This window comes from Podarcis melisellensis (genome assembly GCF_964234715.1).
Source record: "Podarcis melisellensis genome assembly, chromosome: 4".
Classification (NCBI taxonomy): Eukaryota; Metazoa; Chordata; class Lepidosauria; order Squamata; family Lacertidae; genus Podarcis; species Podarcis melisellensis.
This window is the reverse complement of record NC_138531.1, coordinates 31,146,839-31,162,829: the sequence shown is the minus strand read 5'-3', so window position 1 is coordinate 31,162,829 and position 15,991 is coordinate 31,146,839. Positions and strand designations below refer to the sequence as shown.

The window sequence follows — 15,991 nt, the reverse complement described above, 5'->3', positions numbered from 1 at the left end:
TTAAATGGATTTTTGTGACAGTTTCATAATGCAGAGGGGGCTTTATAAAATCAAGTCAAATACCTTGCATAGTCTCTGTCAAATGTTATGAGTGGTCTGGAAAATAAAAATTGAATTCCATTTTGTTATTCAATATATTTGCCGTTATTCTCTTTCTCAGATATATATATGTATAATATCACCAATTATGTTGATGGAAGCATGTTTTCCTGGTTGTGCATATTTTTCCCTAGCTGAACGGAGTTATATTTGGAAAAAGATGTTGTGTATCCACAATCGTCCAACCTAATTCAGCAACTAAGTTGTCTATGTACAACCTAGTGCTATAAACTCATAATTAGTTTTCTGGGAGAAAAAGCAGAAGACTAGATTCAGTCCCATTGCTTCAGAATCTCCAGCAAAAAGCTGATCAGCAATTTCCACCAGATTTTTCTGGGCCGCACTCATACAACCTCGGTTTCCAGGCATGATTTTTCAGACAGAGCCCAGTTTGTATATGTATATAAGAGTCTGGGAAATGTGTTGACACTTCCATATTATCCTGATTCAAAACAAGCAAATAAGGGCCTCATCCTAAGATTGCCTGCACAAACCAATTACGGTAACAAATGTTTTGGAAATATATTGGTGATTAGCAACAAATCTATCAGAGCGGATAGGTATCAGCATAAATATTTAGGATAAGGCTGCTCAGCACAGTACCTGAAAAGTCACCTGAATATAGTTAAATAATACACATTATTCACATCAGATACACACAGAGTTCATGCAGATTGCTACGGTCTCCACCATGGAGAGAGAAGCTCTTTGGCAAACGTATCTTTCTGCAGAGTAGCTTCATCTATTGATATGCACTGGAGCGTTCGCATCTGGAAGAGATCACTAGCTCAAGTTGACAATGATTTATCTAAAATAATGTTTAATAATGGATAAGTAAGGTTTTATATTGTTGTGAGCTCCCTGCTTCCCTGAGTGATAAGAAGCGCTGCCTGGGTGGTTCCTTTGGAAGAGAAAGTGCTGTGGGGACTTTGGGCATTTTTGTAATATTTGCTTTATTTTGCAAGTATACAAGGAGAACATAAAGGGATACAAGCAGCAGATACTTCTACCAGGCAGTATATCCACATCATAGGAAAGCAAAGAATCTTAAACCTTGGCTGTGTATACACCATGCATTTAAATCACACACCCCTCCCTTGAAAAAAGAATTTATGCCTCACAGAGGCTGCAATTCCCAGACCCTTAACCAACTAGAATTCCAAGGATTCTTGGTGGAGGGCAGGAGAGCTGTGCTTTAAATGCGTGGTATGTATGAAGCCAGTATTGCCTACTCTGGCTGGCAGCAGCTCTCAAGGAGTCTCAAGCAGAGGAATCTTTCTGTCCCCTTCTGCTTCAGGCGTGTTAACTGAAGATGCTACAGATCAAACCTAGGATAAAGGTGCCTGCATAGCGACGGAGAGGTGGGTGATCAGTAACGGGACCACACCATGAGAGGTGGTTTAACCTTCCCTCCTCAGCGCATGCCTGATGAAAAAGCCCAACACTCCTTCTGCCCCAGCCACTAATTACCTCAGGGGAAGTATCAACTGGCAGTGCAATATCAAATAGCAGCACCGGTGTGATTTGTTGTCACAATCGGGGAAGATTAATTACCTTCCTTATGTGGGATTGCCCTGCTCTTGCAATTTATTTATTTTTTTAAAAGCAGAGATGTGAAACGCATTAATGCATTCCCTGTAATCTCTAGCTTGCTTGTCACCAGTTCCCTCCCTCATTCACTCTCCCCCTCCCTCCCTCTCTCTCTCTGTTCAAAAATCTGCCTCAACACTTGTTTCTTCCCACATACACATGTCACTTCCCTTACAGGTGAGATGTGGCACTACCCCACCACCCCAATTCTTACAGCTTTTCCATTCCAGAAATTCAAGAGAGATTTCTTTGTATGTTATGTCCCAGCCACCAGTTCCCGTTGAATAAACTATTAACCACCCATCCTAGGCAGTAAACAAGGAATCTCCGTAACAAAGGAAGATTGGCCACTTATAATATTATTTTTAAAATACTGATTAGCTAGGAAAATAATGTTTCCCCTAACAGACTTTTTAAGCTACTGTGACCACACACACACAAAAACCACCCACATTTTGCACTGACAACTGTAGAAATCAAGTGTGCGTCATCTTCTAATGCAGTGTGAAAGTCGAGGAGAAATTCATCAGTAGAACGGCCGTGCTAACTCTATCAAACACAATATAATCCAGTCTTAAAATCTGAGGTTTGTGTTTTTTTTCTTTCCATTCCGGGAATATTAAGGGTTGCAATTTCGAAGCTGGTGTTCCTGCACGAAAAATTGATTAGTTCAATTTCAAGGTGTCAAACTGGTGAACAGTTCAGTACACAGTAAAATTCAATTTTGGTGATTAACACTCACAATGACTATTTTTGTTATAACAGCCAAATTCTTATTTCCAAACCTGGTGTTCATTGTTCTGGTACACTTGCTCCCCCTGCAATCATCAGCTAGTTACTAGTTGGGAGAGATATTTCTGGAGGAGAGCTGAGTGCTAGCAATCTACTGTGCAAATGTTGTTCGCACTGCATCCATCACGACTGGTGGAAAAAAGAGACAGCAGGAAATGAGAAGGAAATAGTTATTATGTCAACATAAATAAAAAAAGAAGAAACACCAATCAATTCTATATTGTCTTGTAAAAAATGGGGGTGGGGGAACTGATTGAAAACGTTCTCCTTGTAATAGCTTGTATATCCTGGATCTCTTATTGGAGGAAGCCACTAAAAACCACAGGGAAGAGAGATTGTATGAGTACCAGAAATAATTAACTGAGAAGTTACAGTTTCATTGCCCGCCCACCTTTTGTGCCCATTGAGCCTTAGTTGTGCATAGGTCTGCATGACTAGTTCGGACATACAGTGGTACCTTGGTTTACAAACGTACTCAGTTCAGAAAGTCCATTCTTAAACCAAAGTGTTATTAAACCAAGACGTGTTTTCCCATAGCAGCGGGAGACTCAATTTACAAATGGAACACACTCAACAGGAAGCGAAACATGTTCTTATTCCAAGGCAAAGTTCACAAACCAAAACACCTACTTCCGGGTTTGCAGCGTTCTTAATCCAAGTTGTTCATAAACTAAGCTGTTCTTAAACCAAGGTACCACTGTAATGTGAATGGGGATGTGCATCCATTCTGATGTGCAGCCAAACACACATTCCTCCAAAGTGGGGATAGAAGTCATCTGTATTCAGCGGCACATCTGGATATGGGCATTGTTCATCTGCACTGCTTTGGGATGAGGAGCTGGGTGTGCATCCACACCAGCATCCCCTTTCTGCCCCAACACTTTAATGCTACCCGTGTCTGCTCAGAAGTATGCCCCATGGGGGACTTACTCCCAGGTATGTATACGTAGGGCTGCAGCCTAAGAATGACAGAACTGGGGCCAGGAGTGTGGACCTAGTTGCCCTGGCAAGGGAGGGCTGTTCACTCCTCTTGCCTTTCACATCTGAACGCTTTTGCAAAGTGGGGCAAAATATTTGTCCAAAAGAAGGTGGCGGCACATTTTGTATGCCTCTCCCACTTTAGCTCAACATTAGTTTGGAATTTAGCTTTGATTATTATCTATGCAGTAAACGGCTAATTTATATTTATGCCTCCTCTCCCCAAGTTCGTGGGCTCAAATTCCATACTTTGCGTTCTAATGCATCTACTTTGTATATACAAGAGGACCTTTTAAACAGGTTTTTAAACAGGCTAACTTTGAGTTCTTATAACTGTGTGCATTGCATTCCCCCGCAATAATGTAATTTTCACCCCAATGTCTACTTGGGATGATAGAATGCCAGATTTGCATTGTTTTCTTGCTTTGATGCCACAGGTATCCTTGTCATGCTGAGTTTTGACATTATTGCATTTAAGAACTAGCTTTGTATAGCATATGGGAGAGGTATTTATTTTCAGTATGCACACACATACACACAAATTTAACGTTTTGAAGTTAAGCTTTCCGAATTTTATTTTTGGTAAATAGATTTGGTCAATCTAACCTGTAAAAGGTGTTAGAAAAGAAACCTGCATCAGATTGGGATGAATTCCAGTTTATTAATTTGGGCTCACCTCTGAAGTCTAACCAAAGAGAAGCGGGGGGCGCTATAGTCTAAACCACTGAGCCTCTTGGGCTTGCCGATCAGAAGGTTGGCAGTCTGAATCCCCACAACAGGGTGAGCTTCTGTTGCTCGGTCCCAGCTCCTGCCAACCTAGCAGTTTGAAAGCACCCCAAAAAGTGCAAGTAGATAAATAGGTACCGCTCCAGCGGGAAGGTAAACGGCATTTCTGTGCACTGCTCTGGTTTCGGTGTTTTGTTGCGCCAGAAGTGGCTTAGTCATGCTGGCCACGACCCGGAAAAACTGTCTGCGGACAAATGGCCTGTAAAGCGAGATGAGCGCCGTAACCCCAGAGTTGTCTGCAACTGGACTTAACTGCCAGGGGTCCTTTACCTTTTTACCTGAAGTCTAACCATATTTACTCAGAATTGAATTCAGTGGAGCTCAATGTCAGGTGAGTTGGGCTAGGATTCCTGCCTGAAATATGCAAGATAGCTGTACCTTTACCACTTATCTGAAAAGCTGGATAAGGAAGTATTTGAAAAGCAATCCTTATGTTTGCTAGATGCTTAGATATGCCCTGCAGCAAGTATTTCTCCCTGATTCCTTCCTGTGGGGCTTATGTGGGAGCAATGGTTAGCAAAGCACCAAAGGTAGATTTAGGGGAGAACGACTGGTTCGGTTGCATTGGCCCTGGAGCCTTGGGGGTGCCGCAACTATGAAGTAGACTGGAAGGTGAGAGGCGGCGGGTGCCAAATGTTGCAGTTGGCATGTTGCACAAAGCACCATTGCAATTTAAGACCCCAAAATCCATCACTGAGAGCACTCCTGGTGACAGCTGAGGTGGAAGGCTGCTGAAACTAGTTCTCAAAACTCGTGTGTACAACTATATCTTTCCCATTAGTAACAGCTGCTGGACAATTTCACTGTATGGCAATTAACTTTCTTACCTCATTAAGGACCAGTCAGTGGAAGACACACTAAAACATGTTGTCACTTGATCACCAGACTATCAGGTGTTCAACAAGGGGAGAGGGAAAGATGCTCTGGGTTAATTTGTGATGCATGAGTTGTTAACTCATAATGAACCTCACTAGATTCCATCTTGTTATTGCAATCAAGTGGTTAAGACACTTCACTTGACTGCCTCGTTGCTGAAAGCTAAAAATGTGTGAGTCTGAAATGAGACAGCCAGCACTAGTCCACTCAGTTATAAGGGGCCTGATCTAATATGTCAGTCAGATCATTTCCTCACGAAGCTGGAAAAACAGTTCATGTCAGACTGTCTTTGTTGTGGTGACTACCTGGCTCATACTTCTACTGTATTTTTCTGGCTTCGTAATAACATAAAGCTCTTTGTCCCCTCAAGGCTTCCTTTCTGTGAAATATGCCTTTTTCTAAGGAAATTACATTTGTGGAATCCAAGATGCACCAGGAGTGTAGCAGACTTTTCTTCCCGTGAGAGTAATGCGTAAATAAATCTTTATGGATAAGGCCACATGTGACTTGGATCCAGAAAAATAGAAACAGCAGATGCAAATTGTCTTGCGTCATTCAGAAGTACATGAACTGTGCTACTGTTTAAGAAGCTGTTTCAGTTCTTATTAGTTCGCTTTTCTGCTTAGTGTTGATTTCTGTAGAAATATGCCCCCACAATAGTTTATGAACCTGGGTGTTTTCTTCTTTCCTTTAAGGAATTTGTATTTTGTAGCACTGCGCTGAATATTTCTTTCCTTGGCCGTTCTCCATCCATTTATGAGAAAAGAAATAGCATCCAAAAATTGTTAAATGGAAAAGAAAAATTTGGTGAAATAGGTTGGGTGCAGCTTTTTTTGTAATCCTCCCCTATCAAGGTGGCCAATGGGTGCTCCATTCATTTTACACACCATCTCTCTGTGGTCTGCACTCTGCAGCCTTCCTGTTGGCCTGTGTTTCTTGAAAACCTGGAAATGAGTGAATCTGCCAGTTTTGGCTTCTCCAAGTTTCTTATTTTTCTAGTCTTCAGTTCTCCACATTTCCATGAGATTTTATTTGAAGTTCTCATTAAAATTCATCTTAATATACACATTTGAATTCAATTTTGCCTAATATAACACACTGCCATAAAGCAATGTTTCCTAATATAATGCATTTCTGTATTTTATTTCTGCTAATACATGCATTTATACACACACTTTGCCCTGTTATATGTTGTTTTGTATACATTAATTGGTTAGAGAACGTTACTGCAACAGTTGGAAACATGGAAATTCCAAAAGATGGCTGTTTCAGTTTGCCCCCAATACCATTCAGAAAACCCCATGGCATCCTCAGCTGTTTTTTCCTATAAGCCTAGGAAAGTGGAAAGGTTGTCTGCTGTACCCGATCTCTTTGAGGGTTGACCTCAGGACTCTTGATACCTCAAGGACCACCTTTTCCCATATGAATCAACCCAGAGCTTCTAGGCATACTAGCGCTAGAGTTTTCTTTGCTCATTAATATACAGGGTGAGTCTTTTAAAAGAGGCCCCATGGAACATGTGTACTCTGTATCCACGGGGCCTCTTTTAAAGGACTCACCCTGTACATGGACCTGTTGAGATAGATATAGGTATGGGCAAGCCTCCAGATGTTGATGGACTACAACTACCAACATCCTTTGCCATTTGCTGTGCTGGCTAGGGCTGATGGGAACTGGAGTTAAACGGTATCTGGAGAGCCACAGGAAATCAAGTCTAGATCAGTGTTTCCCAAACTTAGGACTCCAGTTATTTTTGGACTACAACTCCCATCATCCCTGACCACTGGTCCTGCTACCTAGGGATGATGGGTGTTGTAGTCTCCCTGCTTTCAGAGACCCAAGTTTGAGAAACACTGACCTAGATGATTTCCAAGTCCTTTCCCATGTGGCGAACTTTTAATAGCAAATATTTTCTTTGTTTAGTATACTCAGTGCTTTTTTTCTTCAAAAAAAATTCTACTCATATTTAAATACTGCCCCTCAATGAGGCCAAACTTCGATTCATAAAATGTTTAGGGGTATGCGTACCCCTGCATCCCCCCAGAAAAAAGCACTGAGTATAATGATATCATTTTTACATTTGTCTGGCTAAAAAAAAAAGTATTCATTCTTCATTGAGCTTTGATCCTCATGGCTCTCACAGTGGTACATATTGACAGAGATTTTAATCTTAACAACTTTTCTATTACAACAACCACAGGATCAAAATTATAACAAGTTTATCTGAAATCCTCCATGACATCAGAAAGCTACTGCAAGCAAGAACATGATAAACTATTCTGTTCTACTGTTAACAAAACACAAATATTTATATTGAGCCAGTCACTAATACTGAGAGCACTTGCTATGGCTAATTTACATAATGTTTCATACATGAAAGCTGCTCCTTTAGCTGCAGTGCAATGAGATAACAATCTCTCATTTTGTGTATTTTCCCCCCACATTTCTCCAAGAGAATCTTGGGGCAGCATAAGAGCCTTTTAGGACAGGTGAGAACCAAAAGAGGGACCATTTAAGTGCTAACTGATGTGACTAATCTTACATTACATTACATTACATTACATTACATTACGGGATGTGGGTGGTGCTGTGGTCTAAACCACAGAGCCTAGGGCTTGCTGACTGCAAGATTGGCAGTTCAAATCCCTGCAACGGGGTGAGCTCCCGTTGCTCAGTCCCATTGCTTGGTCCTAGCTCCTGCCAATCTAGCAGTTTGAAAGCACGTCAAAGTGCAAGTAGATACCTTCCCGGTCCGGCGGGAAGGTAAACGGTGTTTCCATGCGCTGCTCTTGTTTCGCCAGAAGCAGCTTAGTCATGCTGGCCACATGACCCGGAAAAACTGTCTGCTGACAAATGTCAGCTCCCTCGGCCAGCAAAGCGAGATGAGCGCCGCAACCCCAAAGTCGTTCGTGACTGGACTTAACTGTCAGGGGTCCTTTACCTTTACTTTTAATCTTATCTTACAGAGCCTGGGGTACTGATCCACATTTTAAGGTTAGTTAACACCCACACTATGTAGTTAAAGCACATCTAAAATACAACTAAATCACACTGTCCCAGAGCTACAATTCCCAGCACCCTTAGCAAACTACAGTTTCTAGGATACTTTGAGAGAAAGCCATGTGCTTTAAATGTGTATTAAATGTGCTTTAAATGCAGGGCTTTTTTAGGAGGAACCCACAGGAACTCTGTTCTGACACCTCTCAGGTGAGTTCCGGCTCCTCTCAGGTGGCTGCCACTGCCATTTTAAGAGAATGAGGGAGGTGTTCATGGTGACTTCTGGCACCTCTTTTTCTAGAAAAACAGCACTGTTTAAATGAATGGTGTGAATGTCACCTGTCAGCCATTAGCTGTCTACTTGGATATAGTTAGTGCTGCTATATTTGTGGAGAGAAAAACATGGTCATAGGACACCACAATATATAGATTGCCATTTTTCCATTAAATACCTTTTTTAATGCTACAGCCAATCATATCAGTGAAATGTTACTATATATATCTCCATCCATTCATCTATCTTTCTATCTATATCTATCTATCTATCCTAGTGGCTACATTTATAAGTTTTGTTTTTCATTTGCGGGTACAGAATGAAAAGCGGATTTTAATACTGCCAAGTGAACCATGTGATAATGGTCAAGCAGAGGAACGCTTTAAGTATATGCATTCTCTGACATGGGTAATGAACTGTGAGAGTCTCAGTACAGACAGTTCTGTAAACTGGTACCAACAAAAACAGCTTTGGGTGGCTAATTCATCTTGAAATTCAGATTTGCCCCCTCCAAAAAAATTTCGAATGAGATGGGTCATGCAAATTCACAGCCCAGATGACCCCTTTCTAACAATCTTTCATATTTCCTTGTTGTGTAATGTAAGGAGCCTCTGCAACTAGCTTGTGACACCTAAGCGGTTGTTAACACTGAATTCAGGGAGTGTAGAAATATGAAGTCTTGTGCTGCCTGCATCTGAAATCATAGTACTCATAGATCATCAGTTTATTACACGAGTAACATTATTTAAAGTTAGTGGTGCTACTTATGAGATTGAGAACATCTGTGCAAACATTGCCAATTCAGCCCATGCTGATTTATCACTATACTAATCATCTTTATGATTAATTTCGGTCTTATTAAAGTATGATTGTGGTTACGTTTAGACAAAATCATCAAGCCACTTGCTCCTAAACCGTTTGTCCGATGCCAAGGACTCTGAGTTTCACTGCCAACCTCACAGATGGAACAAAAGAATCTTACCCAAAATACAGGCAGTATGTTCTCTTCCCCCCTCCCTTTTTAATATCAATCTTTATTAACATGCACATCCCATTTTTACTGAGATGAATACTTAATGCTAGAAAAGAGGGAAATCATAGCTTAACGTAAACCAGTAAATGCAATAAATAATGAACACCGCTAACAGCTTAGCATCATAAGGAAACAGATGGAAAATCTTCCTCCAGAGATCATTGCATCTAGTATTAGAGAATGAGTTTCTGGACATGCACAGGGTGAACAGTTCAAGCTTGAATTACAATGAGGTTTATGACACTTTTTGTTATAAATGTAAGGATTTCATGTCTTCCTCTTAGGAAGCGCTTCCATTATACCATTCATCTGTTTCACCGAAGAGATGAAAAGCAAAATGCAAAACCTCAAGCTGTTAATGTGCGCCCAGAACTATCAAATGAAGATCTCACTCTGGGGGTGCCTTTGCAGAGTTTAAGAGTGTTGTAGCAGTGCTACAATGCCATCCTCTGTCTTGGAAAAGAAGCAGAAGCTGAGTTGCAACTTTGAGTCTACTAGAACCTTATTCTTACACACATACTACACACAATAGCAGAAGATCAGCCAAAATATAGCATTACTATATCTATCTATCTATCTATCTATCTATCTATCTATCTGCAAACATCTTCACCAGCATAAGATGAAGCCATCTGAAAATGTTATACACCGACAACTGGGAAACACTGGCCTGTGAGTGCTCCAGTTGGAGAACAGCCTTTACCAAAGGTGTCATGGACTTTGAAGACACTCAAACTCAGAACGTGCTAAGAGGAAGGCACGCTTGGCAAATCCACACTGTGATCAACTCTCGGCCAGGAATCAATGTCCCCACTGTGGAAGGACATGTGGGTTCAGAATTGACCTCCACAGTCACTTACGGACTCATTGTTAAAACTGTGTTTATGGAAGACAATCTTAATCGGCTACGAGTGATTGCCAAAGAAGAATAAGAATGAAGCCAGTTCCATTAAACATCATACATCTTGAATTATGGAGATAAAGGACACGATGATCCTCTTCTTATGGTCACCATACATATCTAGAATACAACAACTTTGCCCCCATAAAGCTCAACAACTTTTCTGTTCAGCTTTTCACCGTTTGAAATATGGCAGCCCTGCTGGTGGTCCCTTCCAATTCTACAATTCTATGGTTTGAAGATTCAAATCATCATTCATGCCCAGTGTCAATTTTCTTTTAGAAATTAACCATGGATCATTTAATTTCCCACCCATACTCCAAGTTAATTTCCCCTCTGCCATAACTTGCTGGAAATGTACAGTACAACAAAGCCAAAGGGCAATTCCATTCACACATTTTTTATAAAAGTGTGTGTGTGCGTGTTAATTTCCACTTGTAAAATAGGTAACGGTAAAGGACCCCTTGACGATTAAGTCCAGTCAAAGGTGAATATGGGGTTGCAGCACTCATCTCACTTTCAGACTGAGGGAGCTAATGTTTGTCCACAGACAGCTTTCTGGGTCATGTGCCCAGCATGACTAAACCGCTTCTGGCACAACGGAACACCATGACGAGTGCCAGAGGACACAGAAATGCTGTTTACTTTCCCCCCTCAGTGGTACCTATTTATCTACCCGCGCTGGTGTGCTTTTGAACTGCTAGGTTGGCAGAAGCTGGATAGAGCAACAGGAGCTCACCCCATCATGGGGATTCGAACCGCCGACCTTCTGATCGGCAAGCCCAAGAGGCTCAGTGGTTTAGACCACAGCGCGACCCACGTCCCTTGTAAAATAACTTACGGTTGCAATGTAAAGTAATATAAAACTGAAAGAACAAAAATTAATCACATTTAAAATTCATCTGTAATATGCTTCATCTTAATTCTTTCAACATGTGCTACTAGTTTAGGATCAACTCTTACAAGGATGCCTTTTTGTATTGTAATTTAAAAACAAAGGAGCACTCACATTTACAATTAAGTTTTCTGCTAGGCAATGAATATAATAAGAATGTCAGTTAACCCTGCAGCCCAGAAAAACCATCAATCAGGTCACATACACCCATAATGTAGGGCACACTGACTTCCTCCCTGTTTCTCACCCAAGATATAGTAGCAGGTCCCACCAACAGGCTCTCACCCTTGGGCAGAAACCACTTCCTCTCTCCCACTGCAGCCAACCAGACACAAAAACATTACTGTCTCCAAAGACCTATTTCAGCAGTGCAAGTATGCTGCAAAGTTTCAAGTGCTCTCACTCAGGCCTGTCTCCATATTAAGTGGTGCTGTGACTCTTTCAGATGCAGTCACAAGATGTATCAGGGCAAGTAAAGAGGCCAAGATAAACTTGGAGGCAGGTTTAGGTCCAATATTTTGCAGAGCTAGATTTTTGTGGGGGGTTTTCTTTTTGTGAGTGAAACTTAACAACTTACCTCCATCTTGACTGCTTGACTGGAGGTCCTGGCAGTGATCCTATCCTCAGCATTATTTATTGTTCCGTTGTTCGGACTATTACCATTTTCTCACATTACATTTCCCCCAAGAAGTATGCCTCAAGCACATCAGTGCCTTTTGAGCTCTAGGAGTTTCTCCGGACTACTGAATGACTCATTGCTGCAATAAGTTGAATTTGAATTCAGTCACTGGGCTTTTTATTTTGCAGTTTCTCCAATTGCTCTATTTTCTTTACAATGATTTCTCTTTCAAGGATTGTAGCTTAAAAAAAAAAATCTTGTGTTGCTCGACTAATCAGAACTCCCATATTAACTTGCTTCGAAGCCAGCTATTTAATTTCTTCTTTATTATGTCTCTTTTTCAATTTGTTCCAGATCAGATGCTTGCACTATCATCACGCCTGCTTGGGCCAAACTTCAAGGTCAACATATGTATGCATTATATGTGCTTTTTAGACTGCTAGATACCAGTAGATAATCTATTTGAGATAACTGCTTATTTTTAAACTGAGTTTTATGTGTAATCATACTAACTTGGACACTGGTGCCTCTATACATCAAGAAGGCCAAAGAGCTACCGTATATGAATTCTGCCTTTTATAAAAATAAAAAAAAGTAATATAAACACAAACTGCCATTTACAACAGTATTTAGGTCTCCTCTAGCAGTCTCTCTGCTTTGAAGAAATATTACATTAATGTAACAAATTTTGTAAGGAATAAAGCTTGACCAGAATTTGGAGCAGATTAAACCATTCATTTTCCATCCTGCCTTTAAAATTGTATCACTCACCTGGGTATTGTAAGCTATACTACTGAAACTTTTGCTTCTTCTTTTGGTTGTAAGTGTTCTTACTTACCTTGACTTTGATGTTCCTGGTGTTACAAAATGTTCACCAAGCCAACTGGTCCTCAACTAATTTTTCAGGATTATACAGAAGTGTTTTTTGTAACAAAGAGATGTATTTCCTTCTTGTAATGTGACTGCTATTCTTTTGCATGTTTCAGGATGATCACCCCTGTGAAATTAAAAAATAGGACTTTAATTTAATTTAACAATAACCAAAGGAAAAAGTCTCTGCATCAGGGCAAATTTCCACTACCATCAGCACCAACAAGCATGGCCAATGGGCAGGGTTGATGGGAGCTGTAGTCCAACAAGACGTCGAGGGCAATTCATTGACTACCCTACTTTCTATTCTAATACAGTGGTACTTTGGGTTATATACGCTTCAGGTTACATACGCTTCGCGTTAAGAACTTTGCTTCAGGATATGAACAGAAATCGTGCTCCGGCGGCGCGGCGGCAGCAGGAGGCCCCATTTGCTAAAGTGGTGCTTCAGGTTAAGAACAGTTTCAGGTTAAGAATGGACCCCCAGAAGGAATTAAGTACTTAATGCATGGTACCACTGTAGTAAGTAACTTTGGGGAGGGGAATCAAAAGTCTTAATAGTACTTTGGCACTCAACGATTTTTAAAAGAAAAAAAGGGTTCACTATTTTTGAACAGTTCATATTGTTACCTTACTTAAAAAAAAAAATCTCAACAAATTGTATGCAAAACCAAAAACAAGCCGAGTTCTTCACAAATCATGTTGGTATTGTTGTAGTTCAAAAGTGGGTCAGAATATTTTCCAGGATAAACATCCTCCACTCTGTATTTAGAAGTATGTAGGTCAGCACTGGCCTAAGCATTTAGAGTATCTTAAGAGGCAATAGTATCAAATGCCTTTATTTTCTTCTTCTGCTCACTTGTCAGCCTCTAAATAAATTAGGCAAACAATTATGATAATACAGCAAGGCAGCTATGGTTTTAAAGTGGGGAAAAGCAAAACCCCAAACTATGGAAAGCCAAAGCTTTTATTATAAAGAGCAGCAGGGCTACGTGTACCTAATTCTAGGACCTTGGACAAAGTGTTTGTTGCGAATTCATTCCTCTCCTGCTTTGCAGACAAACCACAAACACCCATTCTCATGCAATAGCCTTGACAGAGGGGACCATCAAAGCTCAAGGAAGGAGCCGGCCCAGCCATGAGACAAGCTGAGGTGACTGCCTCAGGTGGCAGCATCCTCAGAGGCAGCAGGTCCCAATGTAGATCTTTATTCCACCCCCCTTTGTTCCTGATGTAGATCTTCACTCACTTATACAAAGTCAGATCCATTGCAAAATCCACTGTTTCTTTCACGGGAGAACTACTACAAACCTGTCAAGCAGCATCACGGGATTGTTAAGGACATGGGATGGAGCTTCTACCAGTGTCAGAAACAAGACCAGCATCAAGGGTTAGGACGCCTGCATCTGCTGAAAGCCCACACCCCAGCACAGATAAACAGAACTTGGAACTTTCTCCTCCTCTTCAGCAATGCAAGCTGCTTGCTGATCTACCTCTCGTCGTGTCCCAGATAATAGCTACGGTGAGAAGGAGCAGCTAATGCCATTGCCTGCTGGCTCATTGGCTCTCTGCCTGGCAAGCAAGCAGGTAGAAACAATTAGGTGGAATGGAAGCAGCAGCAGCAGCTGTGGTTTAATGGCAGCGAGGAGGCAGAATGGGAGGGGAGGGTCCTGGCCCAAGGGCCCTCCAAAATCTGGAGCCATCACTGGTCGGAAATGACATCTGGAAATACCATGTGTTCCAGGTGTCACAAGCTGATCCTTTGCCTTTCTCAGAAACAAAAGAGGTCATGCCACGCTTGGTTAATGGATGAAACAGCTAATGTGCCTTTGATTTCCAAAGCCATTTGGAACTGCCATTTGCTAACCTGTGGTGTTTGCCCACACCAAAATATACCTACATCTTGATCACTGGAATGTGTTGGAAGTAGGACACAGTAATGACAACCACAATAGTGTTTGTTGTCCTGACTGTGATCATTTGGGTGCCCATTCTACACTGTAGCAGGCATGTACCAGCTACCATTGCCCTGCGGCAGGATAAGTACAAAATTTAAAGCACAAGTACACACTTGTCATCCTTCTGCCCATAAAGTGAGCACCTACGGGACCACCTCTCCTGGTATGCCCCACAGAGGACCTTATGGTCTGCAAATAATAACATTTTGGAGGTCCCAAGCCTCAAGGAGATTAGACTGGCCGTGGCCCCCGCCTGGTGGGACACTCTGTCACAAGAGACCAGGGCCCTGAGGGATTTGACATCTTTCCACAAGGCCTGCAAGACGGAGCTGTTCCAACAGGCCTTTGGTCGGGGTTCAGTCTGATTCCCCCTCCCCTTTCTTAAGAACTTGCATGAAAGTGGCCTCCCAATTTTTCTCACAAACCCATAAAAGTTCAGCACAAACAGTTGGGCCTGGTGAGTATTTAAGGTCCCCAACCCTAATCTGCTGGTTGCCATCTGACTGGACTTTATTCTGATCCTGATCTGATTTTAGGATGTACTTTAACTGATTGCCTGATTTTATGTTAATGTGTTATACATTTGATGTTAGCTGCTCTGAGCCCCATTTTGGCTTGGGAGGGTGGGGTATAAATACAAATTATTGCTGTTATTATTATTACTACTACTATTGCAGTCAGCATTATGTAGTGGTTGGAGTGTTGGAATAACTCAAATCCCTGCTCCACTATAACCTGCTTATGTGGTTCCTCAAATATTTTCTGATATCCACATAATTCTGGTATCGGTTACACATCCCTATGTGTGTAGAGGATATAAGTCCGTAAATTTCTTTGCTCTATTTTTTCCTATTATGTGTGAGAGCAGAAGGTTGAGGGAAAGAGTTACTTCAGTATCTCTATCTATCTATCTCTAGAGATGCAATAGTCTGGAAACTCAGTACTAATGACCATTACTGTAGAAGTCGTGTGAGGATTTAAATTGCGTTCTTCCTTGGTAGACTCATTATCATGCTTACTGAGCTAAGATGTCCAGGTTCCCTTTTTCACCTTAGCTACTGCATAGCATCATTTATTCCCTGAGTTACTGAAGCCATTCCCAGGCAGAAAAGAAAGAAATTTTAAAGACAGCAAGGAAGGAGAAGACCAATTCAGCAGGCACATATATAGTTTGGTCTTCACAATTCTGAGCCTTGCTTGCTGTATTCTTACACGGAATAGAAATGGAAATTTCCTCAACTTTACTTTGTTATAAGACACCACATTAAATATTGCCGTCATACCCTACTTGTGGGCTTCCGATAGACACTGTGGAAAATAATA

The 15,991-nt window shown here is 41.3% G+C and overlaps 1 long non-coding RNA gene across 3 annotated transcripts in view; it reads right to left on the bottom strand.

The window, feature by feature from the left end:
- Window positions 1–1,786: 1,786 nt before the first annotated feature.
- LOC309368038 overlaps window positions 1,787–15,991 on the bottom strand; it is a 30,535-nt gene continuing 16,330 nt past the window's right edge. Inside the window, exons 2-5 of one of the 3 annotated variants that reach the window (XR_014167503.1) lie at window positions 14,611–14,739; window positions 12,679–12,837; window positions 11,799–11,979; window positions 1,787–2,610 (exon numbers count right to left, since the gene is read on the bottom strand). This is a non-coding gene — a long non-coding RNA (uncharacterized lncRNA). The remainder of the gene's footprint in view (window positions 2,611–11,798; window positions 11,980–12,678; window positions 12,838–14,610; window positions 14,740–15,991) is intronic. The other 2 variants (XR_014167504.1, XR_014167505.1) reach the window with 2 other exon arrangements.